The sequence below is a fragment of the Cajanus cajan genome, chromosome 4 (genome assembly GCF_000230855.2).
Source record: "Cajanus cajan strain Asha chromosome 4, NIPB_CcT2T_4, whole genome shotgun sequence".
Classification (NCBI taxonomy): Eukaryota; Viridiplantae; Streptophyta; class Magnoliopsida; order Fabales; family Fabaceae; genus Cajanus; species Cajanus cajan.
In genome coordinates, this window is record NC_138520.1 from 29,768,270 (window position 1) to 29,789,770 (window position 21,501).

The following is a 21,501-nucleotide window of genomic DNA, read 5'->3' on the forward strand; positions in this document are numbered from 1 at the left end:
CAAAAATTAAAAAGAGTTACCCGAATAAGGATAAACCGGGATACTCCACCAAGGTCAAAGGACGTCAGCCAAACATAAGACATCGCTCAACTCAGAGAGAAAGAGCATCTGTGTCTATACCCCAAGGAGTCAGAAATTCCCCAAGGGTACCAACAATGCAATGCAAGTTGGGGCACAGGAACCTGTGAATGACTGCACATCCTCTAGACGGATCCCTGCGTTATCCAGCCCTCAGTGGCACAAAAATCAAAAACAATCGTCGAAGCAGCATCGTGGACTGTGAAGACAAAATCAACATCCAGAATCCCCAGCGGATAACAGCCTACACAGAGGCAGCAAAATCAGAAAACCAAAAGAGACACCCGAACAAGGATAACCGGGATACTCCACCAACGTCGAAAGGACGTCAGCCAATCATAAGGCACCGCTCACATCAGAAAGAGCATCTTTGTGTCTGCACCCCAAAGGAATCAGAAATTCCCCAGTGGGCACCAACTACGCAATGGAAAGTTGGGACACAAGAACCTATGAGTAACTGCACATCCCCTAGACGGATCCCTGCGTTATCCAGCCCCTAGTGGCACAAAATCAGAAACAACCGTCGAAGCAGCACCGTGGACTGTGGAGACAAAATCATCACAAATCCCTGGAAAGGAGATATTCACGCTACCCCGTCGTCACAAACACGGAGGTATGCAGCTTCCGGCTCGGGCAATGAGCGAAGCTATCTCTGGAAAAGGGGTACTCACCGCTTACCGTTGTCACAAAGGTACTTAGCTTCCGGCTCGAACAAAGAGTGAAGCTAAGCCTGGAGAGACGGTACTTACAGCTTCCAGCTTGGGCAACAAGCAAAGCAAGGCCTGGAGAGGCAAAACTCACACTGCTCACCGTCGTCACAAAGGTGCTTGGTTTCCGGCTCGAACAAAGAGCGAGACTAAGCCTGGAGAGGCGAAACTCACACTGCTACCGTCATCACAAGGGTACTTAGCTTCCGGCTCGAACAAAGAGTGAAGCTAAGCCTAGAGAGGCGGTACTCACAGCTTCCAGCTTGGGCAGCAAGCATAGCAAAACCTGGAGAGGCTACTCGACAATTTTCCACCGGAAGACGCTACAAGTCAGAAGGTCGGCGCATCACCCGGACAATTGGGTCAACTCCTTTACTTGTCGGCCGGTATACCAAAAGGCCGTCCGACTAAGTAAAAGGGGGGCAGCTGTAGACCCCTAAAATTGTCCGGGTCGGAAATAAAGCTTGAAGACTCTCGAAGACTGAAGGAAAATCAGCCAGAAGGACTCCTGGAAGGCCCTAGGAGGGTTCTCTGTAGGTCTAGAGGTCTTAGAATAGCTCAAAATAAGGAAGTGGAGGGAATGAAGCCCAATACGGCCGTACTGAACCTAATACGGCCGTATTGAAGCTTCAATACGGCCGCAGTGAACTCAATACGGCGTATTGAAGTTTCTGAAACTTCAATACGGCCGTACTGAAGTCAATACGCCCGTATTGACACTTCAATACACCCGCAGTGAACTCAATACGGGCGCATTGAAATTTCTGAATTTCAATACGGCCGTATTGAACTCAATACGACCGTATTGAAGTTCAAAAATTTCAATACGGCCGTACTGCTCCTGTAGGCCGTATTGCGCCTATTCCCTATAAATATGACGTCAATTGGACGTCATTCCACACTTTGGAACATAGTTTCAACCCTCTCCTTGAGTATTCTGGGGTTTTTGAGCAGTGTTCTGCCCTAGAAATCACTCGGAGAGTTGATCCGACGAAGTTCTTGAGCCCCGAGCCATTTTGCTTGAGGATCGAACCTAGTCGAGGGGAAATCTTTTTGATTCCCTTAGTTAAAATTTTGTTCTAGGAGAGCGAGGAGCGGGCTTGTAGAGCGAGGGAACGCCAAAACGCTTCCCAGTTCATTTTTTATAAAAAGCACGCTTCAAGAGGTTTCCCTTCAATCCTTCCTTTTACTGCTTTCTGTGTGCATATATAAACTGTCATCATGTAGATAGTCAATTTATAATTGCTTAGAATAAATAGGGGTAATTTAGTGATTTTACGCTGTTATTTTAGAAAATAATCTGTCATAGGGAACCCGAAAGGGGCGCTGTGGGGTGCTAACACCTTCCCCACGCGTAACCGACTCCCTTACCCAACTCTGGTTGTAGTGGCCAAAGTTGATTTTTAAATCAATTGCCTTATCCCTTTTTCCAATGTTTTGAGTAAAACATTGGTGGCGACTCCACGAACCCTCCTCTTATGAAAACCACTAATCCATGGAGGGTCCCGCTTGGGATTAATATGGATTAGTGAGCCTTTTAATAAAATTGCTCGTTTGACGAGGTCTCAGTTTGAGAATAAGTCATTCTAGCAATCCATATTTTAAAACAAACGAGTCCAACCATCCTTCGCGAATGCCGAAAGCCCGTTTCGGGCCGGTGGCGACAAATATCACCTCTTGGTCTTCTTGGCCTTAGTGTGATTGCATCATTCCGTCCCTTTGAAAAGGATTTGACCTCAAATCAAGATGTTCTTCGTCATGATCAACAAAAACACAAAAATAAGCATGAGAGGCAATAATATATGATATAGATGGAAAGTGCATCCTAAGAGGAGTTCCACTAAAAATGCTAAAAATATTTTCTAAACTAAAAGGACTAGAGTCCCTAATGCTAAGTGTAGACCCCTAAAATTGTCCGGGTCGGAAATAAAGCTTGAAGACTCTCGAAGACTGAAGGAAGATCAGCCAGAAGGACTCCTGGAAGGCCCTAGGAGGGTTCTCTGTAGGTCTAGAGGTCTTAGAATAGCTCAAAATAAGGAAGTGGAGGGAATGAAGCCCAATACGGCCGTACTGAACTTAATACGGCCGTATTGAAGCTTCAATACGGCCGCAGTGAACTCAATACGGCGTATTGAAGTTTCTGAAACTTCAATACGGCCGTACTGAAATCAATACGGCCGTATTGAAGCTTCAATACAGCCGTATTGAACTCAATACAGCCGTATTGAAGTTCAAAAATTTCAATACGGCCGTATTGGTTCTGTAGCCCGTATTGGGCCTGTTCCCTATAAATATGACGTCAATTGGACGTCATGGGACACTTTCACACTCAGTTTTGACTCCCTCCTTGAGTATTCTGGGGTTTTTGAGCAGTGTTCTGCCCTAGAAATCTCTCTGGGAGTCGATCCGACGAAGTTCTGGAATTCCGAGCACTTAGCTTGGAGATTCGAACCTAGTCGAAGGGAAATCCTCCGGATTTCCATAGTCAAAATTTTATAGGAGAGAGCGAGCGAGCTTGTAGAGCGAGGGAACGCCAAAAAGCTTCCCAGTTTTACTCAATATATAAAAGCACGCTTCAAAAGGTTTCTTCTTAAATCCTTCCTTTTACTGCTTTCTGTGTGCATATTTAAACTGTCATCATGTAGATAGTTAATTTATAATCGCTTATAATAAATAGGGGTAATTTAGTAATTTTACGCTATTATTTTAGAAATAATCTGTCATAGGGAACCCGAAAGGGGCGCTGTGGGGTGCTAACACCTTCCCCACGTGTAACCGACTCCCTTACCCGACTCTGGTTGTAATGGCCAAAGTTGATTTATAAAATTAATTGCCTTATCCCTTTTTCCAATGTTTTGAGTAAAACATTGGTGGCGACTCCACGAACCCTCCTTTTGCGAAAACCACTAATCCATGGAGGGTCCCGCTTGGGATTAATATGGATTAGTGAGACTTTTAATAAATAAATTGGATAAGATCGACAAGGTCTCAGTTTGAGAACAAGTCGTTCTAATAATCCAATACATTTTCAAAACTAAAATAATAAGCGAGCTCGACCGTCTTCGCGACCGCCGAGGCCCGTTTGGGCCGGTGGCGACAGATGGCGACTCCGCTGGGGAAGCCTCGAGAGTCAGTCCCATTTAGTGACAGATTATTTTTAACAAATAATAGTTAAAAATTACTTTATTACCCCTTGCTTGTATGATAACATGCTTTATATATTTGGCTTTAAATAACTGTTGTTTGTTTAAATTTCCGCAATTGTTTGAAATAAAAATTGCACACAAACCTTTGCACACAACAGTTCCCTCTATACCCGGGGGCATGAGTGGTAATCCATAGGGAGTGGATGTTAGTATGGCCGGTTGAATGGGTCTATAGGAGCCCAAGAGACCGTTGTCGGAAAAACATCACTCAAGGTGATAACCATGAACTCGAGTCCGACAGTGCGTTGGAACTTTCCATCGACTTACGACGAGAGAAATTGGGTCCCTATAATGGGGGCACCTTGGGGGCCTTTGACCAAGTGAGAACAGTTAGATCCTCCTTGAATATGCACTTTTCTGCAGGAGACCCCTACCTCGTGATTCGCTCGTGACTGTTCGTGGATGAGTGAATTGTTTGTGTAAATGCTTATGTGCAATTGTTTCTGCATTAATAAATAACCTCGTGATAAGGTCTAAAGAATAATCCCCATGCATGAAAAAACCATGACATGAGAGGAAAGACCATGTGTGAAAATATAATAAAAGTGAGGAGCATGTGCATCATTACCAATAAAGATATCATGCATCCTCATAAACCATGCATTTTAGGTTCACCAATACCTCTTGACATGAGTAAAAGTGACCCATAATTATCGAGATTCTCCGTTGAGGAGAGATCATAAGTCAAGGAGGGTGGTAACACTCTGTTTTAAAAAGGCAGCGCCTTAAAAATGGAGGGTTATCAAGCTCATGTCAAGAGCGTATTCATTCCATAAATTAATTAGATTAAATATTCATTTTTAGAAAGTGGCTGGTCATCTCTCTGTCCTCACACGCGCAAAGAAGATCAAGAAAATGGAAGCATTGGAGGAGCAAAACAAAAAGCTCACAACCGAGCTTTCACAACTTAAAGACCAAATGGCGCAAATGATGGAACTCATGCGTCATCACAACATCCATGAATCTCATCACAGTGATCATGGGTCCCATCATGAGGGAGAGGAGGAAGAACATGAAAAAGATCCTCCACACGCTGTACACCTTGGGGCTGGAATTATGATTAAAGAGCCCGAAGTATCAAAGGAACAATTCCACGCCCTCGAGGATCGGCTAAGGGCTGTGGAGGGGCATGATTTTGACATCAAAGATGCCGCCGACATGTGCTTAGTGAGGGACATTCAATTCCCTCCTAAATTTAAAGTGCCGGATTTCCCAAAGTATGTGGGATCGACTTGCCCCAAAAGTCATCTCACCATGTACTGTCGCAAGATGGCTGCATATGCCACAAATGAAAAGCTCTTGATCCACTGCTTTCAAGAGAGCTTAGCTGAAACTGCACTCAACTGGTATATGCAGCTAGATGGAAATCTAGTACATACATGGAGGCAGTTGGCCGACGCCTTTCTCAAGCGCTATAAATACAACATCGACCTAACACCCGATAGGTCTGATCTTCAAGCCTTGAGCAAAAAGAACGATGAATCCTTCAAGGCGTACGCCCAACGTTGGAGGGAGTTGGCGGCACAGATAGAGCCCTCGCTGTCGGATAAGGAGACGGTGTCCTTATTCATCAACTCGTTGACTGGTCCCTATTACGATAAAATGATAGGGAACACAACGACACTCTTCTCGGACATCATCACCATTGGAGAAAGGGTGGAACAAGGACTTAAAAGTGGGAAGCTGGCTAAGCCTTCCCAACCATATGAAGCTAAGAAGGCCTTCGGGAAGAAGAAAGAAGGAGGAGTCAACGCTATAACCATTTCTCCATCTTCTTCCGCTTCGAAGTCAGGCAAATCGCAAAACAACTCTGTGAAGAAGTTTGATAAACTTCCGACCACTTATAGCGATCTCCTGCCGAAGCTAGTGGAGGCGCGTCTTATAGCTTACATTCCACCAAAGATAGTGAATCCACCTTACCCCGATTGGTACAATCCACAAGACAAATGTCTATACCATTCGGGGGCACCGGGACATTCAACGGAGAACTGCAGAGCTCTCAAGTATAAGGTCCAAGACCTTATCGATGCTGGGTGGGTCACTTTCGATTCGACGGCGCCCGACGTGAGCAAGAATCCTCTACCGCAGCAGGAGTAGAGAGAAGGGCAAGCCATGATAGGGCCCCTCCACATTTTTTCTTTTAGGGACTCATGATCAGTACCCGAGATCATGAGGACCTTTTCATGTAAATAAAGGGTTTTGTACAGTTTTACACTCATATATCAATAAAGAGGCATTTTTCACACATTATTCTCTCATTTTGTTCTATTCTCTCTCTCTCATTAATATTAATAAACTCTAAACCTAAACAGAACCAATAAATAATTATGTCTGTGATTGCTCGCTCTGACCGGGATCCGAAAGCCGAGGGTGAATGGGTTGAGTTGGACAGTGATGAGGAGACCATCTCTCCGGATCTGCAAAGACTGCTAGATCAAGAAGCTCGTCTACTCCAACCGAATCAAGAAGAATTGGAGACCGTGAATTTGGGGCAGGATCAAGAATTGAAAGAGGTCAACATTGGGACCCGTATCAGTGATGGAATAAAAACACAATTGATTCAATTATTGAGGGAATACAAGGACGTATTTGCATGGTCGTACCATGATATGCCCGGGTTGGACTCCAACATTGTCGAACACAAGTTGCCCTTAAAAGAGGGGTTTCGACCCATTAAGCAAAAGCTTCGACGAATCAAGCCCGAATGGTCCTTAAAGATTAAGGAGGAGGTAGAAAAACAATTGGACGCGGGATTCTTGGTTGTATCCCAGTATCCCGAATGGCTGGCTAACATTGTGCCAGTCGTCAAAAAGAATGGGAAGGTTAGAGTGTGTGTTGATTATAGGGATTTGAATCGTGCCAGTCCAAAGGACGATTTTCCCTTGCCCCACATCGATACACTTGTGGATCACACCGCCACAAACACACTCTATTCCTTTATGGATGGATACTCGGGGTATAATCAAATCAAGATGAATATAGAAGACCGTGAGAAAACTTCTTTCATTACACCCTGGGGAACTTTCTGCTACAGGGTGATGCCTTTTGGACTTAAAAATGCGGGTGCCACCTACCAACGAGCGATGGTGACGCTATTCCACGATATGATCCACAAAGAAATTGAAGTATACGTGGATGACATGATCGCAAAGTCAAAAGACGAGATGGACCACATCCAATATTTGAGAAAATTATTCAATCGGCTTCGTAAGTATCAGCTTAAGCTAAACCCGGCTAAGTGTACTTTCAGAGTTCGGTCAGGTAAGCTTCTCGGGTTCATCATCAATGAAAAAGGCATAGAGGTGGACCCCGATAAAGTAAAGGCAATAATGGAAATGCCTCCTCCTAAAACTGAGAAAGAAATTAGAGGATTCCTCGGCAGGGTGAACTACGTCGCAAGGTTCATCGCACAGTTGACTGACACGTGCAAACCAATATTCAAGCTGTTGCGCAAGAATCATTCCGAAGTTTGGGATGAGAATTGTCAACAAGCTTTCGATAAGATCAAACAGTGTTTGGCCAATCCACCAGTGTTGATGCCACCTGTCGAGGGAAGACCATTAATCCTCTATCTAACGGTGCTTGATGAGTCCATGGGAGCTGTGCTAGGACAACAAGATGAAACAAAGAAGAAAGAGTAAGCCATCTACTACCTGAGCAAAAAGTTCCTTGATTATGAAACCCGCTACACGCCACTAGAAAAGACGTGCTGTGCGTTAGCATGGGCAACACAACGGCTCAGGCAGTATATGATTAGGCATACTACTTGGTTGGTTTCCAAAATGGACCCAATTAAGTACGTGTTCGACAAACCGATAATCACTGGGAAGATTGCCCGATGGCAAGTGCAATTATCAGAATTTGACATCATACATGTCACACAAAAGGCCATCAAGGGTAGTACCCTAGCTGATTACCTAGCACACGGGCCGACCAATGACTATCAATCCCTTCAGGATGATTTCCCCGTTGAGGATATAATGCATTTACAACATGAAGATCCTAAGGATGATACGTGGACCATGTATTTCGATGGAGCCTCCAACATGCTTGGACAGGGGATTGGAACAGTATTAATCTCCCCACAAGGAAAGCATATCCCCTTGTCGCCACCGGCCCGAACGGGCCTCGGCGGTCGCGAAGACGGTCGAGCTCGCTTTTTATTTTAGTTTTGAAAATGTATTGGATTATTAGAACGACTTGTTCTCAAACTGAGACCTTGTCGATCCTATCCAATTTATTTATTAAAACATCTCACCAATCCATATTAATCCCAAGCGGGACCCTCCATGGATTAGTGGTTTTCGTAAAAGGAGGGTTCGTGGAGTCGCCACCAATGTTTTACTCAAAACATTGGAAAAAGGGATAAGGCAATTGATTTTATAAATCAACTTTGGCCATTACAACCAGAGTTGGGTAAGGGAGTCGGTTACGCGTGGGGAAGGTGTTAGCACCCCACAGCGCCCCTTTCGGGTTCCCTATGACAGATTATTTCTAAAATAATAGCGTAAAATTACTAAATTACCCCTATTTATTATAAGCGATTATAAATTAATTATCTACATGATGACAGTTTAAATATGCACACAGAAAGCAGTAAAAGGAAGGATTTAAGAAGAAACCTCTTGAAGCGTGCTTTTATATATTGAGTAAAACTGGGAAGCTTTTTGGCGTTCCCTCGCTCTACAAGCTCGCTCGCTCCTTCCTAAAAACTTTTAACTATGGAAATCCGGAGGATTTCCCTTCGACTAGGTTCGATCCTCAAGCAAAATGGCTCGGGGCTCAAGAACTTTGTCGGATCAACTCTCCGAGTGATTTCTAGGGCAGAACACTGCTCAAAAACCCCAGAATACTCAAGGAGAGGGTTGAAACTATGTGAAAAAGTGTGGAATGACGTCCAATTGACGTCATATTTATAGGGAATAGGCGCAATACGGCCTACAGGAGCAATACGGCCGTATTGAAATTTTTGAACTTCAATACGGTCGTATTGAGTTCAATATGGCCGTATTGAAATTCAGAAATTTCAATACGCCCGTATTGGTTTCAGTACGGCCGTATTGAAGTTTCAGAAACTTCAATACGCCGTATTGAGTTCACTGCGGCCGTATTGAAGCTTCAATACGGCCGTATTAAGTTCAGTACGGCCGTATTGGGCTTCATTCCCTCCACTTCCTTATTTTGAGCTTTTCTAAGACCTCTAGACCTACAGAGAACCCTCCTAGGGCCTTCCAGGGGTCCTTCTGGCTGATCTTCCTTCAGTCTTTGAGAGTCTTCAAGCTTTATTTCCGACCCGGACAATTTTAGGGGTCTACAGCTGCCCCCCCTTTACTTAGTCGGACGGCCTTTTGGTGTACCGGCTGACAAGTAAAGGAGTTGACCCAATTGTCCGGGTGATGCGCCGACCTTCTGACTTGTAGCGTCTTCCGGTGGAAAATTGTCGAGTAGCCTCTCCAGGTTTTGCTTTGCTTGCTGCCCAAGCTGGAAGCTGTGAGTACCGCCTCTCCAGGCTTAGCTTCACTCTTTGTTCGAGCCGGAAGCTAAGTACCCTTGTGACAACGATAGCAGTGTGAATTTCGCCTCTCCAGGCTTAGTCTCGCTCTTTGTTCGAGCCGGAAACTAAGCACCTTTGTGACGACGGTGAGCAGTGTGAGTTTTGCCTCTCCAGGCCTTGCTTTGCTTGTTGCCCAAGCTGGAAGCTGTAAGTACCGCCTCTCCAGGCTTAGCTTCACTCTTTGTTCGAGCCGGAAGCTAAGTACCTTTGTGACAACGGTGAACGGTGAGTACCCCCTTTCCAGAGATAGCTTCGCTCATTGCCCGAGTCGGAAGCTGCATACCTCCGTGTTTGTGACGACGGGGGTAGCGTGAATATCTCCTTTCCAGGGATTTGTGATGATTTTGTCTCCACAGTCCACGATGCTGCTTCGACGGTTGTTTCTGATTTTGTGCCACTAGGGGCTGGATAACGCAGGGATCCGTCTAGGGGATGTGCAGTTACTCATAGGTTCTTGTGTCCCAACTTTCCATTGCGTAGTTGGTGCCCACTGGGGAATTTCTGATTCCTTTGGGGTGCAGACACAAAGATGCTCTTTCTGATGTGAGCGGTGCCTTATGATTGGCTGACGTCCTTTCGACGTTGGTGGAGTATCCCGGTTATCCTTGTTCCGGTGTCTCTTTTGGTTTTCTGATTTTGCTGCCTCTGTGTAGGCTGTTATCCACTGGGGGATTTTGTCGTTGATTTTGATTAGCCTCTTCTGTTAGGCATATCAGCTTGATGTTCAATGATTGGCTGAGAGCCAGATTCCACTTGGGGAATGATTATTGATTTTTTTTTTTTTTTTTATTTTTCTCCTTTTGCAGGGATGCCTCTTGAGTAGGCGACTGGGGATTTGGGGATCTTATGTATCCCAGAGTATTATTTAGGAAGCCTCTACAGGCTTAGCCTCACTCGACACTTGAGTTGGGGAGCTATCTTCACTGAGGAAGTTTAAGTCCTTTGACTTGGATATTCTGCTTGGGAGATCGTACTTCCATTGGGGATTTTGACGATCTTGCTTGATAACTCTTGCTGGGGATTTTGAATCCAAGGGTATGAGTTGAGGTTCCCTCTGGGGAGTATTATTTCTGCGAGCCTCTCCAGGCTCAGTTATTCTGCATACTGTGGAGGATGTGGAGTATTATTTTGGTAAGCCTCTCCAGGCTTAGTTATTCGGTACAAATTGTTTGTTGGATTTTCTATATCCTTGCCTTTTTTATTTTCGGCTTTTTCTGTATTTTGCCTTTTCTTCTGATTTGGCTTTTTCTGTATTTTGCCTTTTTTATGTTTTTGGCTTTTGCTGTACAGAAATTAAAAGTGCTAAAGAAATTAAATTCAGTTATTATGAGAGAGTATTATTTCGGCGAGCCTCTCCAGGCTCAGTTATTTTGTAGGAGTATTATTTCGGTAAGCCTCTCCAGGCTCAATTATTCTGAAGGAGTATTATTTCGACAAGCCTCTCCAGGCTCAATTATTCTGTATGACGAGGGAGTATTATTTCGGCGAGCCTCTCCAGGCTCAGTTATTCTGAGAGTATTCTTTCGGCAAGCCTCTCCAGGCTCAGTTATTCTGAAAGAGTATTATTTCGACAAGCCTCTCCAGGCTCAGTTATTCTGTGGGAGTATTGTTTCGGCAAGCCTCTCCAGGCTCAGTTATTCTGAGAGTATTTTTTTCGGCAAGCCTCTCCAGGCTCAGTTATTCTGTATGACGCTGTTGATTTTCTGAATCTTTGCATTTTGTTTGCTGCTGTCATACACAAGCAATTTTTCTATTTTTTCTATTTTATGCAATTGCCTCATGATGAGGTCTTTGAATGTGCAATTAATTGTGCGCGATGCACAAAATGCAAGTTTAATTTATTTTATTTTTTGGAAAAAATGAATGGCTTCCCCTATCCTCTTCTTCTTGGAGGAATTTTGTCATTGATGTGAGGGAGGATTTCTGTTATTGCCAATACGGCCGTTATTCATTTCAGTATGCCCGTATTGAATTGAAAATTTGTTCATAACCCTAATTTTGGTACGGGCATACTGAACACGATACGGGCGTATTGTTTTTCTGAAGTTTATATATTTTTTGTTTTTTCAATAAACAGAGAATAAGTGATCTTCCAGTACACCTATCATCTGTATGCATGTATGCAGTATGATGCACCTAATTCTATTTGACTCTTTTTTCAAAAGAATTAACCGATGCATTTTTGTGTTTGGATTTTGCCATTCTTCCAGACGGACTGTGCTCTGCCGATTTCTGTTACCGAGGAATGATGCATATTTGATTTTGGTGTCATCAACCAAATGATTCTTCCCTTTCTTTAGAAGATGTGTCAACCCTCCTATTGACCACTATATCTCCATGTTTCCACTAGATTATTCAAAAATCGTTGGGACAAGAGAGAAAAGAAGGAAAGGATATATATTTTCAAAAGTTTGTGTTTTAGAGGGGATTATTTTATTTTTGAAAAATGGATTTTGTAAGAATGGCTGGCCATTGGTAGGCTTATTGTGTTTAGGCTTGTTTGATTAAACACTTATGAAGTTAAGCACATCTTTATTAATGATTGTGCTTTTGACAATTTGGATAGCTTTTCTTGAGCCCCTTGTTGAATTCATTTGATGGTACCATCATGGATTTATTTTGTTTTTCTGTTTGTCCTTATTTTTGCCTAAAACCCCCTTTTGTGGCGTTTTAGCGGACCTTTGTTTTTTGTTCATTTTTGTAACCCTAACTTTTGCCTAGGTCACCCTTTTGTGGGATTCCTAGCGGGTCTTTTGCTCTTATTTTTGCGCAGTCCCCTTTTTGGGTTTCCTGCCGAGCTTATTATCTTTAGGATTTCTTTTATCCATGATGGCACTTATTGATGCCAAGAAAAGGTGCTCCAAGCTGTCATGCACACTTCCACATAAAAATGATGCGGGTTTATTGATTATTAAGACGATTTTAACCTCACTTATGTTCATTCAAACAGGGTTAAATAATGTGGTTTAGAATTTTATTGCAAGCAAGAAAAGAAGCAATAAGAAATTAATGAAGAATGATTTTATTATAATCGCAGCGGAAACATGTGCCCTATCGAGGCTCGGGGGTCGGGCTGTCCCCGAGGAGTGATCTCTAATAGTCACTGAATTTACACATCCCTATTAGAAGGAAAAGGACACTTGATGACGACAGCTGGCCTTGACGTTTGTGAACCAGCCTTCCTAAAGATCTGGCTTAAAGAACGTCGAGAAGGATCTTGATTCCTCTTCGTTCTTTGATCTTTAATAGGGTTGTATCCTAACCCTTGTTTCCCCGGATTGTCCTTGATAATGGGTAGCTCCGGGATTCCTTGGGAGTACTTGCCTAATCCTTGTCCTGGCAAGTATCCGTTCTTTGTGAGCATATGAGCTACCTTCTTCATTTCTCGGGGAAACGTTTCAACATTGGCAATTTCCAATGCTTGGAAGGCGGTTTCTAAAGCTTCCTCTGCTGCATCCACATAAGGTATGTTGGATGGCTTGCTGATGAGTATGTCATCTTCAGCTTGTACAGTCACCAGTTTGTCACCCACTATGAACTTGACTTTCTGGTGGAGCGTAGAAGGAATAGCTTTTGCATCATGAATCCAAGGTCGGCCAAGGAGACAGCTGTATGTTGGAGTAATGTCCATCACTTGAAATTCGACGTTGAAGATAGTGGGTCCAATTTGGATTGGAAGATTGATCTCTCCCACCACTTCTCTTTTAGAACCGTCGAAAGCTCGGACGATCATGTTGCTCGGGCGCATTTGGATTCCCTTGATTGCCAATTGCTTGAGCGTTCTTTTTGGCATTACGTTCAAGGAAGATCCATTATCTACCAAGACTTTTAGCGATGTGATACTCCTTGCACTTTATAGAGATGTGCAAGGGCTTGTTGTGGTTTGATCCCTCGGTGGGGATTTCTTCATCGATGAAGGTGAGGTGATCATTAGCCGTGATATGACTAACAATCCCCTCAAACTTGTCTTGGGAGATAGTGTGCGACACGTATGCCTCGTTCAAGACTTTCAACAGAGCTTGCCAATGCGGTTCGGAGCATAGGATCAACGACAACAGAGTAATCTTTGCTGGCGTCTTATGAAGTTGATCCATGATGGAATACTCGCTCTGTCGGATATATTTTAACAGCTTGTCTGTCTCCTCCTCGGATTCCTTATTTTCCTCGGTTTTTTCCTCTTTTTCTTTCCCTTTATTCTTGGGAGTTTTGTCATGAAGATCTTCGGGAGTGTAGATCCTGCCACTCCTGGTCATGCCCCCAAGTCCAGCGATGTTTGATATATCGCTGTCGGCAGAAGTGTGGATGTCGTATATCCACGGCACAGCCTTATTCGATTCGTAGGGAAAAGGCCTTGGAGCGTTAATCCTTAAAGGCGTCGGACCTTCCCCTTTATTTGTCTTGATTACCAACAACGGAGCTGTCGTGTGCTTGCTTTGCGTAGTTGTTGGTTTGCATTTTATTACCAATGGTGTGCGATCCATTCTGAACATACGCATCGATTAATTATTTCTTTTTATTAATCTTTATTATTTAATTACCGGGAGAGATAAATGCAAATGAATGACTAATGAGATGCAAAGGCAATAAATCTCAAAAATATGATTTTTATTCATTGAAGAAAGTGTACAACTTTTATACAATGCTTTGAAGCAATTTTTTACAAAAAGAGAAAAGCCGGTAGAAACCCACAGGCGGGTTCATACATCTTTGCCATTCTTCTTCGGCTTCCTCGACATGGCGTGTCATTGCTTCAATCTGCGTATGGACCGCTTGGCTCATATCTTCACTGATTTTCTGAGCCTCTTTCGCTTTTTGAATATGGTAGTTGATCATGGCCTGCAACTCATTAAGCTCGTCTTCGGCTCGATCCTTCTCTTCTTGGAGTTTGGCCATCTGTGCCAATCCTTCCCTTTCCTTTTTGCGGAAGTCGGAAAGGTTTGCAGCTTGTCGTTGAGCGACTTCCCGCCATTGTTGTGCGTCGGATCGAGTCGAGAGTAAATCGTCTTGCATGTCCTTGATCAACTGTGCCTGCTTTGCATGCTCGGCTTCAAGGCGTGCTATCTTAGCGTTGACTTCTTGGAGTTGACTACCCGGTTCAATCTTTGGCATTTTGAATGTCCGAGTAGTCTCCTTGTTGAGGTTAGCACACTCATCCTTGAGCCGCTCTATCTCGTGGTCTTTCTTCTTGCATTGCCTTTGAAGACCATCAATGAGGAAACTGGATGCTTCGTTTTTCTCCTCAAGAACTCTCATTTGAGCTCCTTGGATTTCCAGTTTCTTGGTCAAGGCGTCGACTTGTTCTTGCAACACCTTCCTTGTTGCTGTAGTTGCACAAGAAGTGGATGGCTGAGACACCCCCCTCTCGCTCCTCCATTTCTCATAGTCGGTGGAGGCGGATACCCGAGGCTTCCCAAGCTCGAGATCTCCCTCATAGGTTGGTTTCTCCCACGCTCTTATGATAGCGTGCATGTCCCTCTGATGTTCGGAATCAAAGGAGAAACACAACCCTCCCAGCTCCTCTTTAGTAGGAACAATTTGAGTCCTCATTAGTTGTCTCATAACCAATTTAGGTGAGTAGGCTATGCAACCTCTGAGGCCCATCAATGGTATGCTTGGATAATTGCCGCATCTTATCAATACATTGCTTGGACGGAACCATGGACAAACCCATGTGAAGTGGTCAATGCTCCACTGTTCCATCTCTTCCTTCCATTCGGAAGCATATCGGCGGCGCATGGGGATCTTGGAGAAACTCCTCAATGGATCGGGCAAGGTCCCCATATGACTAGAGGCATAGAAGTGCGTGATGCCCCACACATACAGCAAGGAGGTGCAACATCGGATGATTTTTCCTTGCTTCTGTTGTGTTAGATGAACAGACAGCAAGGTGTCGGCAAGAATAGCAGGCACGGGACTTTTCATATGTACGTCCCAAGCGAAGAAAGCGTCCATCGCAGCATGGTCCACTGTGTTAGCGTGAAAGGGGAATAGAATCGTCCCAAACACGGCTAACGCAAGAGTCTTGTTGAAAGCTAACCAATCTCCCTCACCAGCCAAGGAAGAAAGGTGGTCTTCTATCATAGCAAGCTTCCAACCCTTGATACTGCCGTTCCCCACTAAGGCAGCTGATCGTGATGGTAGTTTGACCTGAGTGGCAACTCTCTCCACAGCCACATGATTTCCATGAAAAATATAGACCCCGGCTGATTTGGGCCATCGAAGCATGAGTTCGTACTCCTCGAGAGTAGGAATTAGGTCAAACTGGGGAAACTCGAAGCAGTGCAAATCGAGACTCCAAAAATGGACCAAGGCTCTCAGAAAGGCTGGATCCACACAGATCTTCATCAAGTCGAGAACTCGTCCATAGGATTTCTCAAATTCCAAACGAGCCTCTCGTGGCATCAAGGTACAGAGGTGATCCAACCTCTCGGCACGGTACAACAAGAAGTCCACTTTCTTCAACTGCCCATGCACCTCCCTAGATCTCTCCATAATCTACAATACAATGCATGATATGAGATGATGAAGATGAATATGCATGCATAGTGTTTATTTAAACTAAGCATTATCATGTTTTCGGGATTTTCCTAATGTGATGCATGATACTGCTTGGTTTGGATAAATATGTATTTTTTCTTTTGGATTTTTGTATATTTTTTGTTGTTTGTTTTTTTTTGGGTGAAAAGGGAAACTACCTATATGAATGTAATGAAGGTAGATGTTAACACCATGTACTAGAAGATCCTTATTTCTATTTATTCTTATTTTAATAGAATAGGAATGTTGTTTGTTTAACAAATGCAAATGTATGCTCATACAATGTCACATAGTCAATGCACAAACAATTCACTCATCCACGAACAGTCACGAGCGAATCACGAGGTAGGGGTATCCTGCAGAAAAGTGCATATTCAAGGTGGTTCTAACTGTTCTCACCGGTCTGAGGCCCCCAAGGTGCCCCCATTATAGGGACCCAATTCCTCTCGTCGTAAGCCGATGGAAAACTCCAACGCACTGTCGGACTTGAGTTCATGGTTATCACCTTGAGTGATGTTTTTCCGACAACGGTCTCATAGGCTCCTATAAACCCATCAACCGGCCGTACTAACATCCACTCCCTATGGATTATCACTCATGCCCCCGGGTATAGAGGGAACTGTTGTGTGCAAAGGTTTGTGTACAGTTTGTATTTCAAACAATTGCGGAAATTAAACAAACAACAGTTATTAAAGCCATATAATAAATCATGTTATCATACAAGTGAGGGGTAGTGAAGTAATTTTAGACTATTATTTTGAAAATAATCCATCACTAAATGGGACTGACTCTCAAGGCTTCCCCAGTGAAGTCGCCATCTGTCGCCACCCGGCCCGAACGGGCCTCGGCGGTCGCGAAGACGGTCGAGCTCGCTTTTTATTTTAGTTTTGAAAATGTATTGGATTATTAGAACGACTTGTTCTCAAACTGAGACCTTGTCGATCCTATCCAATTTATTTATTAAAACATCTCACCAATCCATATTAATCCCAAGCGGGACCCTCCATGGATTAGTGGTTTTCGTAAAAGGAGGGTTCGTGGAGTCGCCACCAATGTTTTACTCAAAACATTGGAAAAAGGGATAAGGCAATTGATTTTATAAATCAACTTTGGCCATTACAACCAGAGTTGGGTAAGGGAGTCGGTTACGCGTGGGGAAGGTGTTAGCACCCCACAGCGCCCCTTTCGGGTTCCCTATGACAGATTATTTCTAAAATAATAGCGTAAAATTACTAAATTACCCCTATTTATTATAAGCGATTATAAATTAATTATCTACATGATGACAGTTTAAATATGCACACAGAAAGCAGTAAAAGGAAGGATTTAAGAAGAAACCTCTTGAAGCGTGCTTTTATATATTGAGTAAAACTGGGAAGCTTTTTGGCGTTCCCTCGCTCTACAAGCTCGCTCGCTCCTTCCTAAAAACTTTTAACTATGGAAATCCGGAGGATTTCCCTTCGACTAGGTTCGATCCTCAAGCAAAATGGCTCGGGGCTCAAGAACTTTGTCGGATCAACTCTCCGAGTGATTTCTAGGGCAGAACACTGCTCAAAAACCCCAGAATACTCAAGGAGAGGGTTGAAACTATGTGAAAAAGTGTGGAATGACGTCCAATTGACGTCATATTTATAGGGAATAGGCGCAATACGGCCTACAGGAGCAATACGGCCGTATTGAAATTTTTGAACTTCAATACGGTCGTATTGAGTTCAATACGGCCGTATTGAAATTCAGAAATTTCAATACGCCCGTATTGGTTTCAGTACGGCCGTATTGAAGTTTCAGAAACTTCAATACGCCGTATTGAGTTCACTGCGGCCGTATTGAAGCTTCAATACGGCCGTATTAAGTTCAGTACGGCCGTATTGGGCTTTATTCCCTCCACTTCCTTATTTTGAGCTTTTCTAAGACCTCTAGACCTACAGAGAACCCTCCTAGGGCCTTCCAGGGGTCCTTCTGGCTGATCTTCCTTCAGTCTTTGAGAGTCTTCAAGCTTTATTTCCGACCCGGACAATTTTAGGGGTCTACACCCCTTAACGGCAAGACTCAACTTTGACTGTACAAATAACATGGCCGAATACGAGGCTTGCGCGTTAGGAATCCAAGCAGCAATCAACAATGGTATCCTAAAGCTCAAAGTATTTGGAGATTCGGCTTTAGTCATTCACCAACTGCGAGGTGAATGGGAAGTCCGAAATCCTAAGCTGATACCATATGTTGAGCATATCAAAGACCTGATACAATTCTTTCAAAATGTCGTCTTTGAATATATCCCAAGGGAGGAAAATCAGTTCGCTGACGCCCTTGCCACACTATCATCAATGTTCGCCTTGGATAAGGAGCATGAAATGCCCATCATCAATATCCGGCGGCACGATAAGCAAGCGTTCTGCCTACTGATAGATGAAGCTGTTGACGATCATCCATGGTTCCATGACATCAAACAATATCTGTCAAAAGGGGAATATCCTGATATGGCCAGCGATAATGATAAAAAGCATATCCGAAGAAGGGCCATGGGATTTCTGTTGATTGGAGAAACCCTCTACAAAAAGAATTATGACTCGGTCTTGTTGAGGTGCATAGACCAAGTCGAAGCTCAAAATGTAATCAAAGAAATACATGAGGGGGTTTTCGGTACCCATATTCCCGGGCCTGCAATGGCTAAGAAAATCCTCAGAGCAGGATATTATTGGTCGACCATTGAAAGGGATTGTTACCAATACGTCCGGAAATGCCACAAGTGTCAAGCATACGCCGACAACATTCATGTCCCACCAACGCCACTCAATGTGTTGGCTTCACCATGGCCATTCGCAATATGGGGCATGGATGTTATTGGACCCATCGAGCCAAAGGCATCCAATGGACATAGGTTCATCCTTGTGGCCATTGACTATTTCACCAAATGGGTAGAAGCGGCATCGTATGCTCATGTGACCCGAAAGGTGGTAACATCCTTCATCAGAAAGAATATCATATGCAGATACGGTATTCCCGACAAAATCATCACTGATAATGGATCCAATTTGAACAATAAGATGGTGGAAGAACTGTGCAAAGAGTTCAAAATTCAGCACCATAACTCTTCCCCATATCGACCAAAGATGAATGGGGCGGTCGAGGCAGCCAATAAGAATATCAAGAAGATAGTACAAAAGATGGTTGTCTCATTCAAAGACTGGCATGAGATGCTACCCTTCGCTCTCCATGGTTATAGGACTTCAGTACGTACATCCACAGGAGCTACTCCATTCTCCCTTGTTTATGGAATGGAGGCAGTTCTGCCGGTTGAAGTCGAGATACCGTCTCTGAGAGTAATCATGGAAGCAAAACTTTCCGAGGCAGAATGGGTTCAAAGTCGACACGACCAATTGAACCTTATCGAAGAAAAACGACTGAACGCCATATGCCATGGTCAAGCCTACCAAAGGAAGATCAAAAAGGCTTTTGACAAGAAAGTCCATCCTCGAATCTACCATGAGGGAGAGCTGGTGATGAAGAAATTGCTACCAGCTCAAAAGGACAAAATCGGAAAGTGGGCCCCAAATTACGAAGGACCATACGTGGTGAAGCGAGCCTTCTCCGGAGGAGCATTGATTCTCACAGACATGGACGGAGAAGAACTTCGATACCCAGTCAACGCTGACGTGGTAAAGAAGTATTATGCTTGAAGACGTTGCTTGCATCAGCCCGCTAGGATGAAAACCCAAAAAGGGCATCCTAGGCAAAAGTTAGGGCAAAACAAAAAGCCCGCCAGTACAAGGGTACTAGGCAAAACAAAAGCAAAATTATCCCCGCTAGGACATCTCCTAGGCAAAAATTAGGGGCAAAAGAATAAGATGCAAAAAGTAAAGCAAGCAACGATCACTTGAACCGAAAACCGAAAGGCGGTTCAAGTGATAATCTTCTAGAAGCAAGCGTCTTGCAGTATCTACACTCCTGGCTCAGGCATCTCACCCGAAACAACTAGGGAAACGGGAAGAGCAGCAATCACAGATATAATTGTTTAAGCCAAAAATGTATAGCCCACCTCGGCCAGCCATTCTTCAGAAAATCCCTTTGTAAACCTTTCTGTAAAAACACTTGTGAATATCAATAAAAATATCCATTTGTTTCTTTTCTTTCTTGACCATGTGATTATGCCTCTGAATTGGTTTTTCATAAAATTGTACGAAATTCCATTAATAATCGGTCAATAAAAGAAAATTGGAGGGGTTCCTGTAAAATCCATAATCTCCTGCATAAAGGCTCACAAAAATACTCCCTCGCGTCAATGACAGAAAGTCCTCCAAGAAGAAAAGGATAGGGAGAGCCACTCACTTTTCTAAATAAATGAACAAAAATAAAAAATTGTATTGCATTTGTGCATCACACACACATTAGTTGTACATTCAAAGACCTTATCATGAGGCAATTACATAAAATAGAAAAATAGAAAATTGCTTGTGTATGACAGCAGCAAGCAAAATACAAAGATTCAGAAAATCAACAGCATCATACAGAATAATTGAGCCTGGAGAGGCTTGCCGAAAGAATACTCTCAGAATAATTGAGCCTGGAGAGGCTTGCCGAAAGAATACTCTCAGAATAATTGAGCCTGGAGAGGCTTGCCGAAATAATACTCGTACAGAATAATTGAGCCTGGAGAGGCTTGCCGAAACAATACTCCCACAAGAATAATTGAGCCTGGAGAGGCTTGTCGAAATAATACTCCTTCAGAATAACTGAGCCTGGAGAGGCTTGCCGAAATAATACTCTCTCATAAAAACTGAATTTAATTTCTTTAGCACTTTTAATTTCTGTACAGCAAAAGCCAAAAACATAAAAAAGGCAAAATACAGAAAAAGCCAAATCAGAAGAAAAGGCAAAATACAGAAAAAGCCGAAAATGAAAAAAGGCAAGGATATAGAAAATCCAACAAACAGTTTGTACAGAATAACTAAGCCTGGAGAGGCTTACCAAAATAATACTCCACATCCTCCACAGTATGCAGAATAACTGAGCCTGGAGAGGCTCGCAGAAATAATACTCCCCAGAGGGAACCTCAGCTCAAGCTCACGGAAAAATCCCCAGCGAGAGCTATCAAAGCAAAATCGACGCAATCCCCAATGGAAGTGCGATCATCCAAACAGTATATACAAGTCAAAGGACTTAACACTTCCTCAGTGGAAGATAGCTCTCCGACTCAAAGCGCTGAGCGAGGCTAAGCCTGTAGAGGCTTCCTAAAAAATACTCTGGGATACGTAAGATCCCCAAATCCCTAGTCGCCTACTCAAGAGGCATTCCTACAAAAAGAAAAGATCAAAAATTTCAATAAATATTCCCCAAGCGGAATGCGGCACTCAGCCAAACACTGAACATCAAGATAATTCGCCTACTTAGAGGCACTTCTTCAAGAAGAGAAAATCAAAAA